This window comes from Meriones unguiculatus, chromosome 1 (assembly GCF_030254825.1).
Source record: "Meriones unguiculatus strain TT.TT164.6M chromosome 1, Bangor_MerUng_6.1, whole genome shotgun sequence".
Taxonomy (NCBI): domain Eukaryota; kingdom Metazoa; phylum Chordata; class Mammalia; order Rodentia; family Muridae; genus Meriones; species Meriones unguiculatus.
The window spans coordinates 55557591-55574204 of NC_083349.1; the positions used below are offsets into that span (position 1 = coordinate 55557591).

Here is a 16614-nt window from a genome sequence, read left to right on the forward strand (position 1 = left end):
TTCTTATGGGCAGGGCTTTTGTCTTAACCTTTTTTGTTTAATAGGGTACCTAGAACAACATAGACTCTTGGAATTTGGGGGGGGAATAGTCCTAAAAATGGGTCATGGTTATTAAATAGGCTTGTGCCAACTTAGAAGAAAGTATTCTGATCATAGTAAGGGTGAGAGTAGGATAACACTGGGCTATGCAGCTTTGAAAGCAAATGTGAGTGTTGTGAGATATCCCCTACCTCAGGGCTTGTGATGTAATACAAGTGACTGTGAGGAAAGATGGGCTGAGAATGGTAGGTAGGCAAGAGGAGACTGCAGTCAAGAGGATTTCAAGAAGTAGCAGTGTATGGAAACTTACTAGTACAGATACAAATACCAAGAGAACAGAAGTGATAGAATTGGGAGATGGTTACATACTAATCCTTTATTACTTACAAAACTGAATCACAGATACTGAGGTGCTGGCTAAAAAATAAAAAACAGGCTGTTATAAAATCAGGGTATTCCACAGATAGAACTATCAAGATAAAACCACAAATCTTAACTGATTATTAAAAGAAATACAGAAAACAAACTACCCATTAATTTTTTTAATTCAAGAGCTGGGAGTCTAACAAAAGATAACAAAACTTAAGTCCAAAAGTAACAAATCCATGCAATTCAGGGAAACTAACTATGAAGTGGAAGATGATTTCAGGGGAGATGACAAAGTGGGTAAGATCATTTCCTGTGCAAGTATGAGGACTGAGTTTGACTCTCCAGAACTCTTAGTAGCCAGGCATACTATAACCCGAGCACTGGAGAGTGGAGAGAAGATCCCCAGAGTTCCCTGGGTAGCCAACCTGCCTGAACAGGTGAGCTTCAGGTTCACAAGGAAACCCTGTCTAAGGGAGGAGGGGAGACAGAAGAGAGTAAACGACAGCACCCAACATCCTCCTCTGGCTTCAACATGAGCATGCACACACGCGCATATACAGGCATATGTCATACATAACATAACAACATCAAAAGAATTCGCCACTTAAAACGTGGAATCAAAACTCAAGATACTAAAGATATTAAAAATGATTCAGAAAGGTTGAACACAAGAAAAATAAGAATTTCCATTAAAAATGCAGAGGAAAAAAATAAAGATCAGGATTTTAATAACAAGCTGGGCACGGTGGCTCAGTTTTGTAATCCAAGCATTTGAAAGCTGAGGCAGGAGGATTGGCACCAATGCCAACCCAGCGTGATGAACATAGTGAGATCCTGTCTCACAAACAAGAAAAACAGTCTTACTAAGGGACACATTCTAGTGTCAGAAGTTGTACCTGCAATAGGGGTGAACTAAGCTTAGGGGCAGCTGGGAACAAATAATTTAGCAACATTGAGCAAAAACTATGAGGAAAATTAGAAATAAAGGACAAACATCAGTGGCAGGAATTATTTAAACATAAGGATGTGAAGACCTAAGCATATCATTCCAGTAATCTGACAGCACGCGCAGAAGTTCTAAGAAGGGAGGCGGCACAAACCTGGCATGAGACAATGATGGCAGCAGAAACAAAGGGCACCGAGTGGTACGTGGAGGCAGCTTGCCATCGTGCCATCAGCAAATCTCTCAGGCTCCCCAAGTCTATGGACAACTGAAATTTCTTTATTGGCCTAACCACGTCCCTGCAGTCAGAACACAGCAACTTGCTTCTTTGCCCATTTGCAGCTGTCCGCAATTTTACTCAAGGAGAATGAAATTACGGTCTCTAAACTGCTAAAAAACACTTGACGTTTCTCGGTAAAACCAACCCATTATTAACACAGTAAATTAGTAATTGACCATATATTTTCATGTTTCCTTTGATAAAGTTAAACTAATCTGAACTTTCAAAAGAAAAACAAACAAACAAACAATACCTGGCTATGCCTTAGTCTACAAAGAAAGCTGTAGTCAAGTTCAGAGACTGGAATTAATGTGGAAAACAGTCATGAAAATGCAACTGAACATCATGGTAGAAGCACGTCTATAGTGTCAGGGCTTGAATGCCGAGGCAGGAGAGTTTGGGGCCAGCCTGGACTCTGTAGAGAAACCCTCCCTCACAAAACAGACAAGCCAACAGGCAAACAGACTGGCACCAGTAAGAAATCAATAGAGCTGGGAGGTGGTTCAGTGGTAGGGCACTGTCCTGTACCTTTCAAGGTCCTGGATTTAAACACTGGCACTGGGAGAAAAAGAAAAAACTTCAAACTTTGGTACAAACAAAACAATCTAAACTGAAATTAAGGATATCTGGAATAGTTGCTACAGAGAATGTTCTAGACATCATGAACTCAGTGATAAAACTATGACCGTGTTCAGAAGAAAGTTAATATCCAGCTGAACATGTTAGATGTTAAAACCAAGAAAACCAGAAGGTAAGAAAATAAAGGTGGAGATTAATGAATTACATAAGATACAAACCACGTACAATATGATAAACATGCAGTGTTTATCTAGCTAAACAAGAGGGGAAAATGCTTTGAAATTGGAGCGAGGAGGTAAAATTACCACTATTTGCAGATAGGAATGTATAGGGAGAAACTGCAGTAGGATCACTAAACAAGGCATACAGGCCTCAAGCTAATTCAGGAAATCAGCATGGTACATAATTAAAGTGTCTTTCACGTATTCAAACAAAGACTTGCTCACCTTACTGCAAGATACCGTTAGTTAAATGTCCTCCAAAAGAAGTTAAGGGGCCTAGCAGTAAATAAAAGAAAACCTGGAAAAGCAGTCTGTTATGAGATAGTGTCCTCTCTACATGGCAAGGAGTTGTACCCACAAACTCTTAGCGGCTGTCTTGGAGAGACACCATGACCATGACAACTCTTATAAAAGAAAGCATTTCATTGGGGCTGGCTTGCAGTTTCAGAGGCTTAGTCCACTGTCGTCATGGCAGAAAGCATGGTGACAGGCAGGCAGTAGAATACTGGAGAAGAAGCTGGGGGTGCCGCATCTGGATCCACAAACAGCAGGAAGAGAGGCTCTGACTTGGCCTGGGCTTTTGAAACCTCAGAGTCCACCCTCAGTGACACACTTCTTCCAACAAGGCCACACCCCCTATTCCTTTATAGTTACTCCCTTAAATCTATGAACCTATGGGGGCCGTTGCTTTTCAGACCATCACAGTCACCTAAACAAGACCTGAACAATGACACCAGGCCAGCCAGCCAGGTGTACATGGCGGAAAAATGAAACGAAACTGTGTCTCAAACAGGTATTTCATTGGGAAAATAATTATATTCTAGATAAACGCTTCCAAAGATGTTCAACCACACTCAGAACTTAAGAAAGTTAAAAAAAAAAAAACCTATTTTAACATATGTTTACAAGCAAGAAATCAGTTGGTTAAAATGCCCATTTTTTTTGAAACGTGAAAAACGTATGTTTACTAAAACATTTGTAATCAACACATTAATACACATTCATAGAATTTATTATGACAACCTTCATGAACTTATATCTTAAGTTCATGAAATGTTGTACTAATACATTGTGAAATAGAAAAAGTAGAATATAAATTTTATATTTAGTATACAGGTCATGTAAGATACGTGTGATCCTGTAAGATATCTTGTGAGATATCCTGGAAGGATATCTTTATCCTTTGATGTATCTTGGGGGTCAGACATATCTATGTGTAGTAGAGAACTGCTTTATTCTTTCAATGACAATTTAATAACAAGGTAAGCCCACAACTAATGAATCTCAGTCATTTGTAATATTTTACTCTTATTACTAATTATAGAATAAGTAATACACTCCATTTTGTTTCATATCTGTATAACTCTACAGAAAGTTCATCACGTTTAGAAAGGTTACTTTGTGTTTGGGTTTTTTTTTTTTCATTTTGTTTTGTTTGTTTTTGCAATACGTTTTTTCTGTGTAGATCTGACTGTCCTGGAACTCACTCTGTAGACCAGACCGGCCTCAAACTCAGAAATTTGCCTGACTTTATCTCTGCCTCCTGAGTGCTGAGATTAAGGACATGCACCACCATGCCTGGCAAGATTACTTTTTTCCTTTTTCTTTAATTACAAGATAATTCTTTCATGGTTATTTTTAGGTCAAAATTTAATTTTTTGAGATGTGAATCCTATTTCATCTTTTTGAGGTGGTTACTCACTTGACCCAATTTTGTTTTTGTTTTTATTTTTCGAGACAGGGTTTCTCTGTGTAATCCTGGCTGTCCTGGAACTCACTCTGTAGACCAAGCTGGACTTGAACTCAGAGATCTGCCTGCCTGTGCCTCCCAAATGCTGGAATTAAAGGTGGGTGCCACCACCATACAACTAAAATTTAGGTATTAAAATTTTTTTTTGCCTCTTTCCTTCCAAAATGGATATTTCATTTTATCATGTCATTAGCTATTCCATTAAATTAACATCATAGTGTAAGAGTGAAAGTTTCCCAATAGAGCAGAAAAAATACCCCAATTAGATAATTCTAGATGCGACATGCACCTGCAGGATGCAGCCACGCCCTTCTCCTGTCTGTAGATTCTGCCTGTACTTGACCTCCGTGCATAGATGCTAGGTTATGGGTGAGGTACATGGCAGGAAGGGGCTGGGTCTTTTAGAAAGCTGACATCAGAAATAAGCTACTGTGAATTCAGGCCTCTAGTTCTCATCAATTTTTTTTAAAGTTACTTTATATGTATGGATGTTTTGCCTGTCCGTATGTCTGTGTGTCACATGTATGCCTGGTGCCCTTGAATGCCAGAAAGGGACACTGGATCCTCTGGACCATTAGGAATGGCTGTGAATTAAACCTGGGTCCTCTGGAAGAGCAGCAAATGTTCTCAATTGGGGAAATTACACCTCTTTTTTAATTTTTTTTTTAAGAGAAAAAGCTTCGTAGGCCAGGAAGTGAACCAATTCCATTACATCCCAAAGAAGCTTCTAGATGAAGCTTCAACAGGTACAGATTTTTTTTTTTTCCAGTTTGAAGAAACCCAGGAGTCTTTGCATTAAAAGACTCATTTCTAGAAGCTTTACAACTCTTTTTAAGAAAATGTTATTAGCTGGGTTTGGTGGCACATGCCTGTAATCCCAGCACTTTGGGGGGTAGAAGCAGGTGTATCTCTGTGAGTTCGAGGGCAGCCTGGTCTACAAAGTGAGTCCAGGACAGTGAAGGCTACACAGAGAAAACCTGTCTCAAAAAAAAAAAGTTTATTTACTGTATTTCTGTATGTCTGTGTATGCACATGCACCCTGTGGTGCTTGGAATAAGAATGGCCTCCATAGGCTCATAGATTTGAATGTTTGGTCTTCAGGAAGTGGCACTACTTGAGAGGGATTAGGAGGTGTGGCCTTGTTACAGTAGTTGTGGCCTTGTTGAAGGAAGTGTGTCATGAGGGGTGGGCTTTGACATTTCAAAAGCCTAGGCCAAGTCTAGAGTTTCTCTTCCTGCTGCCTGTGGATCCGGATGTAGAATTCTCAGCTACTTCTCCAGTACCATGTCTGCCACCATGCTTCCCATCGTGATGATAATGGACTGAACCTCTGAAACTGTAAGCCAGCCCCAATTAAATGTTTCCTTTAAAAGAGCTGTCATGGTCTCAGTGTCTATTCACAGCAATAGAACACTGACACACCCATAAGTGTAGGTATAAGGTGTACAGGCCATAAGAGGGCACCAGATTCCCCTGGAACTGGAGTTCCTAGTGGTTGTGGATGCTGGGTCTTGGATTCTGGTTATCCGCAAGGGCAGCAAGCACTCTTAACCATTCAGCCATTTCTCCAGCCCCCAGCTGTGTCTGGAAAGTAACACTTTAATCTCGTTGTTTTTCATGGTTCTCTCAGTTTCATCTCTGTTCTGTTTTACATGGCTTTCTTACATCTGTGTGAATTGCCAGTCATGTTCAGCATCAGCATTCCTCCCTACTACTGGCTCCTCATGTCTCTGTCTCTCTCTCTCTGTCTCTCTCATCCAGGGCCTTCTACATGCTAACCAAGCATTCTGTCACTGAGCCATATGCCCAGTGTCTTAGTTAAAAGTTTTAATTGCTGCAACAAAACACCAGGACCAAAAAAGCAAGTTGGGGAGAAAAGGGTTCATTCAGCTTATACTTCCAAATTACTGTTCATCACCAAAGGAAGTTAGGACAGGAGCTCAAATATGGCAGGAACCTGGAGACAGGTCGTGGAGGGGTGCTGCTGCTCACTGGCTTGCTTCACATGGCTCGCTCAGCCTGCTTTCTTATAGAACCCAGCCAGGACTATCAGCTTGGAATTGGCACCCCCACCCATGAGCTGGGCTTTTCCCCATTGATCACTAATTGAGAAAATGCCTTACAGCTGGATCTCATGGAGGCCTTCCCTTGGCTGAGGCTCCTTCCTCTCTGATGACTCTAGCTTCAGTTGACACACAAAACCAGCCAGTACACCCAGCCATTTTTATTTGTTTTAAAGACAAGATCTCACTGTGTAGCCCAGGCTAGGCTCAAACTTGTAATCCTCCCACCTCAAACCCAAATGTTGATATTACAAGTGTGAACCACCAAGGCACTTGGCCTGAGGGTAGTATGTAAACAATGGAAGGCACACTTTTAGTAAGTTTTGACAAATATAAACCTGTTGACGACCACCACCATCAAGACTCAGAACATTCCCATTGTCCTAAATGCTCCTCTGTGTCCCTCACCACTCAGTCCTCCCTGGAACTGAGCCCATGGTTGAGGCACCCACTGGGAACAATGCCACAAGGTGAGGACCTGCTGATGTATAATAAGCTTATTTTCCTAGATGGGAAGCCAAAACAACGCAAGACTTTCTCCGAGGCTTGATGAAAGGACAAGGGGAATTTTAATTCTGTGACCTTGTCCAGGAAAGGACTTGGCAAGACCAGTCTAGGGTTGGAGCTAGTTCCTCAAAAGAGTCAAGGTTGTGGCTTCTGGGACCCAAGCCTCCTGGGCTGTGATTAGCTGTACTTTGGCAGCTGTCTGAGGTATCCCATGTTCTCTTTGCCAACACTGTCTGACTTAACTCTCTGCTGACCTTGGCTGTCCCCTGGCACCCTGCAAATAGTATATATGATGCTGTACTTCTTAATAAACTTACTTGGCATAGGTCATTAGCTTATGTAAGACCTCCTGGTCACAGCTATTGTTTTGTCTTATTTCTCATCCTTGATTTTTCCATGTAACACTTTGATTTTGGGTCCTGCTGGTTCTGGAAATCTAGAGCTTCAAACCAATGAATCCATACAATGTGTTTCCTTTGGAGCTGGCTTCATTTGTTTATCATCCTGTTTTTGAGTTTGACCATGTTGTTTGTTTTTACTTTTACTTTTTAATTAATTAATTAGCTATTATTGTGTGTGATGTGTGTGTGGACTTGGCATCACCATACTTAAATGGAAAGAATTTAAACACTAAGCCATCATGCCAGCCTAGTTTGCTTTTATTTCTGCATAGTATTTTGTTCGTACTTTGCAACAAGAAGAACAAATCACATCACATTAGAAATTAAGAATAAGCAGGGAGTGGTAACACATGCCTTTGATACCAGCACTCAGGAGGCAGAGGCAGGTAGATCTCTGTGAGGTCGAGGCCAGCCTGGTCTACATAGTGAGTCCAGGACAGCCAAGGGTACACAGAGAAACCCTGTCTCAAAAACCAAAAAGAAAAAAAAAGAATTAATAATAAATGCTATTTGGGCTCACTAGTGCCTTCATTCATTCACCCATGTATTGTCTCTGTGTGTGTGCATGCACTCTCTTGTGTGTGCAAATGCACATACGCATCTGTGCACATGTGTAGAGACCAGAGATCAACACCAACTGTCTTATTTTGTCACTCTGTACCTTAGTTTCTGAGACAGGATCTCTCCCTGAACCTACAGCTCAACCAATTTGGTCAGGCTGGCTGGCCAGCAAGTCCCACAGATCTTCCTGTCCTCTCCTCTTCAGCACTAAGATTATAGGACTCGTCAGCCTTTTCAACCTTTAATTTTTTCCTCGTTCCACAAACATATTTTTGAAGCCTCTATGTATCAGCCACTGGTTAAATGTAGGCTACAAGCCAAGCATGCCCCCAAATCCTAGTACTTGGAACACTGAAGCAAAAGGACCCCATTTCAAGCCCCTGTCTCAAAATAAAACAAAAACATAAATACATAAATGTAACCTGGTTCTAGCTCAGTATTTAAAGTGGTGGGGCACCAGAGTCCATGGTCTCTGTAGACTTCATGAATAATGTATTGCATTCTTTCATTAGAACAAAGTCAGATGGCTGCCAGAGCCAAGATAACACGTCTGTGTTCCAGGCAGAAAGAAAACTATATATGTCATTTTTATCAGAAAAGCAATCGTCCTCCCAGAAGTCCCCGAGAGATTTCTTCTTATTTCATCATCCAGGAATGGATCTCAGGACCATCTATGGACTCCAGGAAGTTAATGAGGCTCTTGCAAAAGGAGATAAGACTGACACATACCAATCTTGACACAAGGTTGGCACAGTGTCGTCCCAAACAAAGCTAAGACTCTGAACAAGAAATTCATGCAGTGTCTGGCAAGGCTTCTTATGATGGCTGTGAGCCCTGGGGAAGCATCAGCACGGACGTGGTAATAGCGTATATGCCAGCACATGCGCAGAGCTCTTCTTTAAACCCATCCAGTGGGGTCTCTAAAGCAGCCTACAACCCTTGGCACATTTACTCCTGTTAACAAATGGGCTGGGGTTCTCAAGGTTCCGACTGTGTAACTTAGCCCTTTATAAAGAAAGATACAGACAGGTAACATTTGCAGCTTCCCCTGAAAGGGCCCCCTCAAGCCTCAGAGCTGAGTAGTTTCTGGTGTAACAGATCTCAACCTTCCTAGTTTCTTCAGGTAGGGGTGAACGCTAATGTAAAATTATTTTTGTTACTACTTCATAGCTTTAATTTTGCTTCCGTTATGAATCAAAATGTAAACATTTGTTATACAGAGTTATCTGATACACGACCTCTGGGAAAGGGTCTCTGGATGCCCCCAGCAGCCACAACCTGAGAACCCCTGTCCTAAGGGAACCTAGATTCAGATCCTTCCTTTACAGTATTCCCCAGGCATGCCCACTGCTCAGCTCCCCTCTCTGTCTCTGAAGAAAGACAAATTCAGTTCGTATTCTAGAAGGCCAGAAAAGTTCATCCTTTGCTTTCCTGAATATGGAGAAATTAAAAAAAAATTCACATAGAGAAATATAGTTAGGATAAAGAGCAAATTGCCAGCTTTAGAAGTCGAAGAGTCTGACTTTAAGGCATGCCTTTGCTGTGTTAACTCAATGGCCATTCAAACCAATACAGCAGATTTCAGTCTTCCCAATCAGAAAGGCTGGGCAGGACGACAGTAGGCTTCCCCACCAGAATTGGCTTACTGTAATAATCCTGTGGCAGGTATGAGCAAGACATGCCTATCTCTTCTGCCAGCTTGAACATGGGAAGGGGAGAGGATGGAAATGGACACATGGTTTCAGAAATGTGCACATGGTTGATTTGGGGCCAATGAGATACGTGGTTGGATTCCAGGAGTAGCTGCCTAACAGCATACAGAGAACTCTGCCAGCTCTGCATGGGATGCCTGGAGCCGCTGCAGCCACATTGCCACAGCTTGACTCTGCAGTTATGATTTTTAATTCCCCCTTTTTAATTCCCCCGACAGCAACATAAAATGCAACAGAAGGCTGGCAGTGTAGCTTAGTGGTGGGGTGTTTGCACAGTACTCCTGAAGCACTGGGCTCCATCCCCTGCTGAGTGTGTGTGTGTGTGTGTGTGTGTGTGTTACACACCCGGAGGGTGGGGGGATGTTTCCGGGGCAGTGACAGAGACAGCGGCAATAAGCTATTTCCTTAATGATACCACTGTGAATAGGAGCAACCCACCTTGAACCTGCACGCACACACACACACACACACACACACACACACACACACACACACCCTTCCATCTGGAATTTCTATTCTATAAGTGAATTGTTGTCTTAGTGTTCTGTTGCTGTGAAGAGACACCATGGCAACTCTTACAAAAGAAAGACTTTAATTGGGGATGGCTTACAGTTTCAGAGGTTTAGTCCATGACCAGCATGTCAGGGAACATGGCTGTTAGGGCACAGGCAGCCTGCTTCTGGATTGCCTACTTCCTGTGTGCTGCCCGCCAGGTGTGTGGCAGATACCATTCAGCTGCGCATGCACAAACTATAAAAGGACCAACCCACCACTCTGCCTTGCTCTTACCTGCCTACCTTTTCCTCTCTGCCTTGCTTTCTTTCCTGGGGACCTCCCCACCATGTCTCTCTTTTTTTCCTCACTATCTCTCCACCTCCATCAAATAAATCTCTTTTATATAATATCTGTTGTGTGCGTGGCATATTTTTTAAATAAATACTAACAGTAGTCCCTGATGAAACATGAATATCACTTTTATTTTCCTTCTGTTGTTATCAACGTCCCCAGGAAACTTACTCAGATCTTTAGCTAGTTCTTTAATAGTATATTATGCTAGGCACACAGACGCACACAGACATAGGCCATCTTAGCTTCCATTCAGCATGGAGGGCTTAGTTAGAGAACATACAGGGAGAACGCCCTGGCTGCAAAGAGCTTATTACTGCAGCTGCAAGATGTCAGCACCAGGATCAGTGCTTGCCTGCCTCTACCATATCCTCTGTTCTAATAGAAGGTAAAGCACCTCTCAGCTTCATCTCAGAGTAAGGTTAGCCTCTCTGCCACTTCATTTCCTTGTCCTTACTGACTGGCTAACTTTCTTCTTGGGACACAATGTTTAGGTGCAGAGGTTGAAGGGAGGAAGGAGAACAGCATGTTCAAAGGTGTTAGGTTGGGTGAAGTTCAACTGAGGGCTTCTCTTGGGCTCAGCTAGACCCCAACCCCAGGCATATCTAATCAAGGGCCTCACAAATGCTAAGCTCAGCCGGGACCCTGGGCTTCATGCTTGGAGGAAGTTTGCAATGGCTTCAATATCTCTCTTCTGGGAACAACTGTCAAGTCCAAAGGAAACTCCTTCTCCTCCAAATTTTGGAGCCTCTTCCCTTCTACCAACGGTTCCTACTAAAGGAGTAATTTCCTTATCAGTGTCAGAAGGGACACATGGCTGTAATGATGCTATTACCGTACCAAAGTGTATGCTAGCCTCCAGACTCACTGGGTACCTGTGGCTCTTCGCAGGCTTCTCACCCAGTTTCCTACCCTAAATTTCTCCAACTCATGGGCTTTCCTTCCCCAGCTTCTCATTCAATATCACCCTGCCATGTCAGCTATGTGCTTTCTTGGTCCCACCTCTCTCTTTTTGTTTTTCTCTGTTGTCCCCTTCTCCCTTCTCCCTCTCTTTTGGCCTCCTTTGCCTACTCTCTCTTCATCTTCCTTTTTTGCTCCCTTGAACCCCATGGCCTGGTCCAATCTGCTGGCCATGTTCAGTGTACCACTTTCTCTCTGGACTCTTCTGGATGCCTGTGGCTGAGCTCTCCTTCATATCTACAATAAAAATCTTTTCTTCAAACATACTTTGGAGTGGTCAGGTCCTCAGCTTATATACCTGCTGCCAAAATCTTCAGTTTATTCACGCCATTTCAACTTTCCACAAACTTTTTTCTTAACCTTTTTTTTTTTCTTTTTTGTAGGACTGGAGACCTGACCCTAGCTACCTACATGCTAGAACCTTTATTCTTATGACACAATCAATTTTTTAATTTTGCTTTCAATATTTAGACTCTCCAGAAAAGGCACTCCCTAACATACAAAGTTTATTTAGTATGTGTTTTCAACTGTCTATGTGCTTGACTCTCTCTGAGCTATAGCCTAAACCTTAATCTCGAGATACTTTTCTCTTTAGTATGTATATATGTATAGTATGTACAGGTGTGTGTGTCTGTGTACTTGGAGTTGGTGTTAAATGTTTTCTCACTGGCCATTTTTTTTAAATCATGGCAGTGTCTCTCACTGAACCTTGAACACTCTAACTTATTGCTATTCTAGCTAGGCAGCTTGCACTGGGGGCCTCCTGTGTCTGCTTCCAGGGTGCTGAAATTACAGATTCCCAATTTTTTCATGGGTTTTGGGGATTCTAACTCCTATCCCTGTAAACACTTTAACTATTTAGACACCTAGCTCCCTAATGACTCCACCAACTTTTAATGTTTTTGTAGAAGTTTCTACCAAAAAGGGGTATGTATAGGTCTTGAGGAAACATTTTTTAAAAATCTAGAATGAAAACTGAGGGGCACTTAAAAACACATGCTAAATAAACTTTGAATGCATGTAGGAGAGTGCCTTTTCTGGAGAGTTCAAATAATACAAAATTCTTTTCTCCGTCTCCAGCATACCACATGGCATATTACAGATACTTTGGGAAGATATAGTTATGAAAATAAGAGAACAGATGAATGAAGATGTTTTAGAAACTCAAGGAAGAATGACCAAAGAAATAGCTATTGACCACCAGGAAACACTGTCTGTGAGGCCCAAGGAAAAGCCTCTAAGAAGAGTAAGTGTTTAAGCTGCCATCCTTACTGCCTGGGCCTCGTCAGATAAGTCCTGAGGAGTACTTGGTGAGTTGAGTGCTTTAACTACTGAGTTTGAAACTGGTTAATTTGAGTGGAGGTAATATTGAAGTTAAGTGCAACGTGAGGAACCATGGGTAGGAGAATGTTTTCATGACCCATGGGGGTGAAAATAAGGGCATAGCATAGGACTGAGGAAGACAACATGCTGGAATACGGTTTTGTTTTCTTCTAAGGTAGAAAGTGTTTCAGAGTACCCAACGGTCAACATGAGGGACCTACTGGGATTTGAAAAGGCAGAGGTTCTTAAACACAGGACTGGGAAGGCATCCAGAGTCAGGGCCCAGAACTTTTTTTTCCATGTGAAATGAGGAGAGAACAAAGCATCGCTTCAAGGAAGTGCTGGAGTATTTGGTGCTACTAATGTCACTGTTTTGTGGATTCTCTGCTCTCTGAAAAATCACAGAGATAATATGCTGCTAATGAAAACACAGAAGCTTTGCAGGAACAGGGAGGAGGGACTTAAGCAGATGTTTGAAGAGCAGTGGTTATATCGCTAGAGAAGCCAAAACAGAACTGGAGGCCAGTGTGGGCAACACAAGTCTTTACATCACACAAATGAGTAAATAGACAAATTCTTTTATGGAAATGAGGAAATAGTGAAGTTATGGTCATGGAATTGGGGTATACTGCTCCTTTCTAGCATTTGATATTCCTCTCAGGGAGTCTTTCAGGAAGTGAGAGGCTTATAAGAAAGCTCCTCTTCACCACAGGCTTTCTTTGCTGGTGAAACTGAGTGACTCAAACTCAGGTCAGAATTGTGGAGATTATGATGTCTTTAAGTTGCCATCCTTAGAGCCGGGGCCTAGTCAGACAAGTCCTAAAGAGTACTTGGTAAGTTGAGTTGTATTTTTTTTTTCATTGTTCTGAAGAAACTTTAACAAAGCAGCTTAAGGAAAGAAGAGTTCATTGTGGCTCACAATTGAAGGGTACTATCCATCATGGTAGACCAGGCTTGTCAGAAATATCGTGAGAACCCTTAAACTAAAAGTCCTCATGACTTCCAGGCTGTCATCCCTCACCTCAGCAGCTAAGAGGAGGCTGAAGAGTTCCAGCGTGTGGCTGGGAGTAGAGACTGTGGGGACTACAGATGATCATGGCTGCTAAGAAGAGAAGCAGCAGATCATGGAATGCAAGAGACCATAGCGTGCCCAGTCAGGAAGTAGAGAGAGAGATGAGTGAATCCCGCTGTTCAGCTCTTTCTTCTATTTCATCCCTTCCAGAGACCCCACTATTGATAGTGGCATCCACCGAAATGAAGTTTGTTTCCTAAGTGGTTCTAGATCCTGTGAGGTTGGCAACATCAACCATCACAAAGGGTAAAAAGTTACTGGTACCCTTTCAATTATACAAAAGAGCAAAGTTTGCCTTCTTACGTACATAAGAAAAGCCACAGGGAAAGATCTGTTTGCATAGAGAAACTAGAAATGTTTTCAACATGAGATCAGAGGGACCCAACTCCCCTTACAGGTATTTGACTTTGAACACTGTTAAGTACAGTTGAGAATGTTAACTTCATGGTAGATCTTTATCATAAGAATCCTTTAATATTTTTTTTTTCAAGTAGCCAAACTCTTAGGAACAGACATACCAGCCACTTGATTGACAGCTACCTTGAACAAGAACCTACAGATCAAACAGTTCTTTCCTAAGCTACATAGTGGGCTTTCAACATGGCAACCCAACCATTTCGGGCAGTGAACAATTCATAGATCCCTTGAGGAAACTACTCCAGGGCAAAGACCACTACCACTGCAGCTGTTGCTGAAAGCATGGACTTAGTTGCAGGAGGCCTTGCTTTACCTATAGCAGTTCCAGGCAGCTTGTCCTGGCTCCAGGGGACTTCACTACAGCTATGACAAGCCTTGGTGACACCTAGACAACCCCACTCATCTTGTAGTTATTCTCATTAGGAACAGGGAGGAGCGCTTCCTTTAGTGACTCAAGGAAAGCATGTGATCATTATGCACTTCAGGCTTGAGGCTGTTGGACCTCAAGCTGTGCACATGTATGCCACACCCTTCTTCTGATTATATAAGCAATGTGTTTTTAGACTCCCTGGCTCAATCCAGGATGCCTCTCACCAGGCACTGCCCTCCTTCCCTGATATTTCAGCACTAGGCCCCAGTCAAAGTTTCTCTCAAATGGTCTTTATCATGGGTAAAGTGGGATGGCTGGTAGCACAAAAAACAAAACAAAACAAAAAACAAAACTCCAGCTGGTAGCAGTAGATGACTGTTGGATCAGAGAGACTCCCTAAACTATAAGCCCTCATGACTTCTAGGCTATCATCCCTCAATTCAGCAGCTAAGAGGAGGCTGAAAGGTTTCAGAGTATGGCTGGGAATAGAGACTGTAGGGACCACAGGTGACCATGCTGCTAACAAAAAAAGCAGCAGAGAGCTAAGATCATGGAGAGCAAGAGACCATGAAGGGCCACTGGAAAAGGTCCAGAGTGCCACAAAAGGTTCAGAGCGTGGGCTCAACACCTGTAGCTTGCACTGTAACTCAGCCACTGGGCAGCTACTGGCACTCAAGGGCTCTTATGCCCCTAACTTGAATACCTACAGCTGCAAGTCCCTGGCTTTGAAACCCTTCATCCTTAAGGTCTCACTGTAAGCCTCTGAAGTCCAGGGCCCAGCCCCTAAGTCTCTGGCACTCAGTACTGCTAGTACCACAGCATTGCCTGCTTCCATCTGGACAGAGGAAAACAATGAAACAAAAATCTCAATCATCTCCTTTGTGATAAAAGCAAAGCCCTAAAATAACTTCTTAGAGGGTCCCTTAGCTGGCCATTAGCCAGAATAACAAACTTTCCAAGCTTTACCGATTTACTTCAAGTGACGTCAGGATTAAAAAGATCAAACCAGAAAGAGTTGAATTAGAAAAACACGAACACTCAGCACATTGTCTTCAGAGAATAATCTACAGTTCTACAGTTATTCCTGAGCTCCGTCCTCATTTTAACACAAGTACAGACCTCATGAGGTGTACTTTAATAAGGCTGTGGCAATTTATCTGGCTACAGTATCATACTTGCTTTCATCCCCAAATCTGAACATTAGTCTATTCATCAACTTTCAAAATATCTTTCAATGGTAGCTTTTAACATTCAGAACTTTAGGCTTTGCAGACACCACTGTCCCCTGTCACCACTTACAGCCACGGTCAACCCCATGAAGAACCCACTGTGTTCTTCAACATCGAGGCCGATGCCCAGCCCCTGGGACACATCTCCTTTGAGCTGTTTGCAAAGTTCCAAAGACAGTAGAAAACTTTCCTGCTCTGAGCACTGGAGAAAAAGGATTTGAATATAACTGTTCCTCCTTTCACAGAATTATTCCAGGATTCATGTGCCAGGGTGATGACTTCACACACCATAATGGTACTGGCGGCAGGCCCATCTACAGGAAGAAATCTGAGGATGAGAACTTCATCCTGAAGCACACAGGTCCTGGCATCTTGTCCATGGCAAATGCTGGACCAAGCACAAACGGTTCCCAGTTTTGTATCTGCACTGCCAAGTCTGAGTGGCAAGCATGTGGCCTTTGGGAAGGTGAAAGAAGGCATGAACATCGTGGAAGCCATGGAGTGTTCTGGGTCTAGAAATGGCAAGACCAGCAAGAAGACTGTGGACAACTCTAACTCTTTTGACTTGCAGGCATCTTAGCCACCAGCCCATTCCTTCTCAGGAGAGATGCCCCACCCCATCTTCTCACCCTATCCTGTAATTTCTGCTCTCACAGAAGTTCTCTGAGTTCTGTATTTTCCTCATTTCCCTCCAAGTCTAGTTGGATTGCAGAGTTAAATTTATGATTACAAATAAAAAGTAAATAAGAAAAAATTCAGAACTCAGGAAACTCCCATGCTATTTGTAAGCTTACACATCTCTGTAATACAAGAATGTAATAAGCTGTCAACATTTTTATAACGTTTCTTACTGTGGAGATTCTTAGCCAGTTTAATAATAAAATCAGTCATGTTTCTTGTTTAAGTCTGTATAATACCACCATCTCAATGTTACAATGTGTCTCCAAGGGACAAAAGATGCTTGACGTTATG

The 16614-nt window shown here is 42.5% G+C and overlaps 1 pseudogene; it reads left to right on the plus strand.

Annotated features, from left to right (window-relative positions):
• The first annotated feature begins 728 nt into the window (after window positions 1-728).
• Window positions 729-16222, plus strand: LOC110546300 (peptidyl-prolyl cis-trans isomerase A-like; annotated as a pseudogene).
• Window positions 16223-16614: the final 392 nt, after the last annotated feature.